Raw genomic sequence first — 6,597 nt, forward strand, 5'->3', positions numbered from 1 at the left:
AAACAGCGAGTAGCAGCAGTGTACAAAAAAAAGGAGGGGGGGAGTCAATGTAAATAGTCTGGTGGCCATTTGATTAATTGTTCAGCAGTCTTATGGCTTGAGGGTAGAAGCTGTTGAGGAGCCTTTTGGTTCTAGACTTGGTGCTCCAGTACCGCTTGACGTGCGGTAGCAGAGAAAACTGTCTATGACTTGGGTGACTGGAGTCTCTGACAATTTTATAGGCTTTCCTCTGACACGCATATTATATAGATCCTGGATTGCAGGAAGCTTGGCCCCAGTGATGTACTGGGCCATACACACTCTGTACAGTCAGATGCCGAGCAGTTGCATTTGGACCATGATAGATCGTTGGTGATGTGGACACCAAGGAACTTGAAACTCTCGATCTGCTCCACTGCAGCCCTGTTGATGTTATTGAGGGCCAGTTCGGCCTACCTTTTCCTGTAGTCCACGATCAACTCGTCTTGCTCACATTGAAGGAAAGGTTGTTGTCCAGGCACCACACTGCCAGTTCCCTATAGGCTGTCTCATCGTTGTCGGTGATCAGGCCTACCACTGTTGTGTCATCAGCAAACTTAAGGATGGGGATGGAGTCATGCCTGGCCGTGCAGTCATGAGGGAACGGGGAGTACAGGAGGGGACTGAGCACGCACCCCTGAGGGGCCCCCATTTTGAGGATCAGCGTGGCGGATGTGTTGTTACCTACCCTTACCACCAGGGGGCGGCCCGTCAGGAAGTCCAGGATCCAGTTGCAGAGGGAGGTGTTCAGTCCCAGGGTCCTTAGCTTAGTGATGAGCTTTGAGGCTAGTACGAGCATCGATGCCGGTGTAGTGTGATTTGATCTTAGTCCTGTATTGACCCTTGCCTTATGGTTCGACGGAGGGCATAGTGGGATTTCTTATAAGCTTCCGGGTTAGAGTCCCGCTCCTTGAATGCGGCAGCTCTACCCTTTAGCGCAGTGCGAATGTTGCCTGTAATCCATGGCTTCTGGTTGGGGTATGTACGTAGTCACTGTGGGGGCAACGTCATCCATGCACTTATTGATGAAGCCAGTGACTGATGTGGTGTACTCCTCAATGCCATCGGAAGAATCTTGGAACATATTCCAGTCTGTGCTAGCAAAAGAGTCCTGTAGTTTAGCATCTGCTTCATCTGACCACTTTTTTATAGACCGAGTCACTGGTGCTTCCTGCTTTAATTTTTGCATGTAAGCAGGAGGATAGAATTATGGTCAGATTTGCCAAATGGAGGGCGAGGGAGAGCTTTGTAGTAAAGGTGGTCTAAGGTTTTTTCCCCTCTGGTTGCACATTTAACATGCTGATAGAAATGTGGTAAAACTGAGTTAAGTTTCCCTGCATTAAAGTCCCCGGCCACTAGGAGCACCGCCTCTGGATGAGCATTTTCCTGTTCACTTATGGCGGTATACAGCTCATTGAGTGTGGTTTTAGTGCCAGCATACATCTGTGGTGGTATGTAAACAGCTACGAAAAATACAGATTAAAACTCTAGGTAGATAGTGTGGTCTACAGCTTATGATGAGATACTCTACCTCAGGCGAGCAAAACCTTGAGACTTCCTTAGATATCGTGCACTAGCTGTTCTTTACAAATATGCATAGGCCCCCGTACCGTGTCTTTACCAGAGGCTTCTGTTCTATGCTGCCGATAGTCGTCGTTCAGCCATGACTCAGTGAAACATAAGATATTACAGTTAATGTCCCGTTGGTAGGATATACACTACCGTTCAAAAGTTTGGGATCACTTAGAAATGTCCTTGTTTTGAAAGAAAAGCTATTTTCTTCTCTATTAAAATAACATCAAATTAATCAGAAAAACAGTGTAGACCTTATTAATGTTGCAAATGACTATTGTAGCTGGAAACGGCAGCTTTTTTATGGAATATTACTCCTGTGTTCCAATGGCACATTGTGTTAGCTAATCCAAGTTTATCATTTTAAAAGGCAAATTTATCAAGGCGAGACCTAGATGCAGACGGTTGGAGTCTTACAATGTTTATTAAGCCAAAGGAGTAGGCAAGAGAATGGTAATCGATAGGCAAAAAGGTCAAAACCAGATCCAGGAGGTACAGAGTGGCAGACAGGCTCGTGGTCAAGGCAGGCGCTTACAAAGTCCAGAAACAGGCAAGGGTAAAAAAATATATATATATGTATATATGTAAAAGTAGGCGAACGGGAAAACCGCTGGTTGACTTGGAAACTTTACAAGACAAACTGCCACAGAGAGACAGGAAACACGGATAAATACACTGGGGAAAACAAGCGACACCTGGAGGGGGTGGAGACAATAACGAGGAAAGGTGAAACATATCAGGGTGTGACAATTGATCATTAGAAAACCCTTTTGCAATTATGTTAGCAAAGCTGAAACTGAATTCATGTTCTGAGAAATGAAGGCTATTCCATGCGAGAAACTGCCAAGAAACTGAAGATCTCGTACAACGCTGTGAACTACTCCCTGCACAGAACAGCGCAAACTGGCCCTAACCAGAATAGAAAGAGGAGTGGGAGGCCCCGGTGCACAACTGAGCAAGAGGACAAGTACGTTAGAGTGTCTAGTTTGAGAAACATACGCCTCACAAGTCCTATAGTGGGATCTTCATTAAATAGTACCCGTAAAACACTCGTCTCAACGTCAACAGAGAGTTGCAAAGAAAAAGCCATATCTCAGACTAGCCAATAAAAATAAAAGATTAAGATGGGCAAAAGAACACAGAGACTGGACAGAGGAACTCTGTAGACCCTGCCATATACCGCTCGTGTCTGAGCCGTTGTATTTCGACTTGTCTCTGTACTGACGTTTTGCCTGTTTGATTGCCTTACGGAGGGAATAACTACACTGTTTGTATTCGGCCATAATCCCAGTCACCTTGTCATGGTTAAATGCGGTGGTTCACACACACCGTGCAGACACGAGCCACGCAGGACACCACCAGTTTGCTGTTGAAGTCATACTCCACAGCAGTCTCACTGAAGAACAGGTATACCTTGTCATCAACAACCGCTGACCTGCTCTCACTCTCTGGCATCTGGGCCAAGGAGATGAAGTTGGGCTCTGGGAAATAAAAATATAGAAGATATCAACCTAAAGAATTTAGCCTGGTCTCAGATCTCAGATTTACATTTAACAATATATTCACACCCGAGTCAATACTTTGTAGAAGCACCTTTGGCATCGATTACAGCTGTGAGATTTTCTGGGTGAGTCTAAGAGCGTTCCACCCCTTTACCTTTTCCACATTTTGTTACGTTACAACCTTATTCTAAAATGGATTAAATATTTCTTTCCCCTCATCAATCTACACGCAATACCCAATATAATGATGAAGCAAAAACAGGTTTTTATTCATTTTTGAAAATGTATAAAAACTGAAATAATCAATTTACATAAGATTGCAGACCCTTTACTCAGTACTTTGTTGAAGCACCTTGGGCAGCGATTACAGTCTTGAGTCTTCTTGGGTATCACGCTACAAGCTTGGCACACCTGTATTTGGGGAGTTTCTCCCATTCTTCTTTACAGATCCTCTCAAGCTCTGTCAGGTCGGACGGGGAGCATCACTACAGAGCTATTTTCAGGTCTCTCCAGAGATGTTTGATCGGGTTCATGTCTGGGCTGTGGCAGGGCCCCTCAAGGACATTCAGAGACTTGTCCCGAAGCCCCTTCTGTGTTGCCTTAGCTGTGTGCTTAGTGTCATTGTCCTGTTGGAAGGAGAACCTTCGCCCCAGTCTGAGGTCCTGAGCGCTCTGGAACAGGTTTTCATCAAGGATCTCTCTGTACTTTGCTCTGTTCATCTTTCCCTCAAACCTGACTAGTCTCACAGTCCCTGCCGCTGAAAAACTTCCCCACAGCATGATGCCAGACGTGATGGTTGGCATTCAGGCCAGAGTTCAATCTTGGATCAATCAGACCAAATAATATTGTTACTCATGTTCAGAGTCCTTTAGGTGCCTTTTGGCAAACTCCAAGTGGGCTGTCATGTGCCTTTTACTGAGGAGTGGCTTCAGTCTGGCTGCTCTACCATAAAGGCCTGATTGGTGGAGTGCTGCAGAGATGGTTGTCCTTCTGGAAGGTTCTCCCATCTCCACAGGGGAACTCTGGAGCTCTGTCAGAGTGACCATCGGGTTCTTGATCACCTCCCCAAACAAGGCTCTTCTCCCCCGATTGCTCAGTTTGACCAGCTCTAGGAAGAGTCTAGGTGGTTCCAAACTTCTTCCTTTTCAGAATGATGAAGGCCACTGTGATCTTGGGGACCTTCAATGCTGCAGAAAACAGGTTTTTAGAGTCTGGGCATATGGAATCATGTAGTAAGCGAAAAAGTGTTAAACAAATCAAAATATATTTTAGATGTTAAATTCTTCAAAGTAGTCACCCTTTGCCTTGATGATAGCTTTGCACACTCTTGGCATTCTCTCAGCCAGCGTCACCTGGAATGCTTTTCCAACAGTCTTGAAGGAGTTCCCACATATGCTGAGCACTTGTTGGCTGCTTTTCCTTCACTCATCCCAAAACATCTCAATTGGGTTGAGGTCGGGTGATTGTGGAGGCCAGGTCATCTTATGCAGCACTCCATCACTATCCTTCTTGGTCAAATAGCCCTTACACAGCCTGGAGGTGTGTTGGGTAATTGTCCTGTTGAAAAATAAATGATAGTCCCACTAAGCGCAACCCAGATGGGATGGCGTATCGCTGCAGAATGCTGTGGTAGCCATGCTGGTTAAGTGTGCCTTGAATTCTAAGTAAATCACAGACAGTGTCACCAGCAAAGCACCCCCACACCATCACACCTCCATCACACCTCCTCCTCCACGGAGATCATCCTTTCACCTACTCTGCTTCTCACAAAGATATGGCGGTTGGAACCAAAAATCTAAAATTGGGACTCAAAAGGCAAAGGGACAGATTTCCACTGGTCTAAATTCCATTGCTTGTGTTTCTTGGCCCAAGCAAGTCTCTTATTTTTATTGATGTCCTTTAGTAGTGGTTTCTTTGCAACATTTTGACCATGAATGCCTGATTCATGCAGTCTCTGAACAGTTGATGTTGAGATATCTCTGTTACTTGAACTCTGTGAAGCATTTATTTGGGATGCAATTCCTGAGGCTGGTAACTCTAATGAACTTATCCTCTGCAGCAGAGGTTCCTCTGGGTCTTCCTTTCCTGTGGTGGTCCTCATGAGATCCAGTTTCATCATATCACTTGATGGTTTTTGCAATTGCACTTGAAGAAACATTCAAAGTTCTTGATATTTCCCAGATTGATGACCTTCATGTCTTAAAGTAATGATGGTTTTGCTTATTTGAGCAGTTCTTGCCATAATATGGACTTGGTATTTTACCAAATAGGACTATCTTCTGTATACCACCCCTACCTTGTCACAGGACAACTGGCTCAAACGCATGAAAATGCATTGAAATGCATTCCAGATGACTACCTCATGAAGCTGGTTGAGAGAATGCCAAAATATATTTAGATTATTTTACACTTTTTTGGTTACTATATGATTCCATATGTGTTATTTCATAATTTTGATGTCTTAACTATTATTCTACAATGTAGAAAAGTCAAAATAAAGAAAACCCTGGATTGAGTAGTTGTGTGCAGAATTTTGACTGGTACAATAGGTCCGATATTATTGACACCCTTGATAACCATGAGCAATAATGACTGTATGAAGTAAATCATTGAACTACTGAGCTTTATTGTATATTTTAAAAAATTAACATTAACAGTGGAGGGTATGTCTTGGGGGTATGATCTGTCAGTAACTGCCAAAATAAAGGAAAAACCAACATACAGTGTTTTAATAGGGCATTGGCCCGCCATGAGCCACCAGAACAGCTTCAATGCACGTTGGCATAGATTCTAGAAGCGTCTGGAACTATATTGGAGGCATGTGACACCCTTCTTACACAATAAATTCTATCAATTGGTGTTTTGTTGATGGTGGTGGAAAACAATGCCTCAGACGCCGCACTGGAATCTCCCAGAAGAGTTCAATTGGGTTGAGATCTGGTGACTAAGACACACACACACACACACACACACACACACATACTTTCAACATACTTTGTATCCCTCAATTACTCAAGTGTTTCCTTATTTAGGCAGTTACCTGTATATATATATATTACGATTGAGGGATACTACAGCGTGTAGTATAGTATTCTACAGTATACTACAAAATTCTATAGTAAGTACCACACACGATCAAGGGATACTACAGTGTGGAGTATAGAATTCTACAGCAGCATATTCTTATTCATGGTCCTGGGGACCCAAAGCATTGCACATTTTAGTTTTTGCCTTAGCACTACAAACCTGATTCGATTCATCGAAGCTTGATGATGAGTTGATCATTTGAATCAGCTATTTAGTGGTAGGGCAAAAACGCAAATGTGCACCCTTTTGAGTCCCCAGGACCAGGATTAAGAAACACTGTTCTACAGTAGACTACAATATTATATAGTAAGCACTGTACGATCAAGGGATACTACGGTGTGTAGTATAGTATTTTACAGCAGGGATGGGCCGGAAAAAAAACGGAACTCATGAGGGGCCACAGTTGCTCGCTGGTCTG

This window comes from Oncorhynchus tshawytscha, linkage group LG28, assembly GCF_018296145.1.
Source record: "Oncorhynchus tshawytscha isolate Ot180627B linkage group LG28, Otsh_v2.0, whole genome shotgun sequence".
In the NCBI taxonomy this organism is placed as follows: domain Eukaryota; kingdom Metazoa; phylum Chordata; class Actinopteri; order Salmoniformes; family Salmonidae; genus Oncorhynchus; species Oncorhynchus tshawytscha.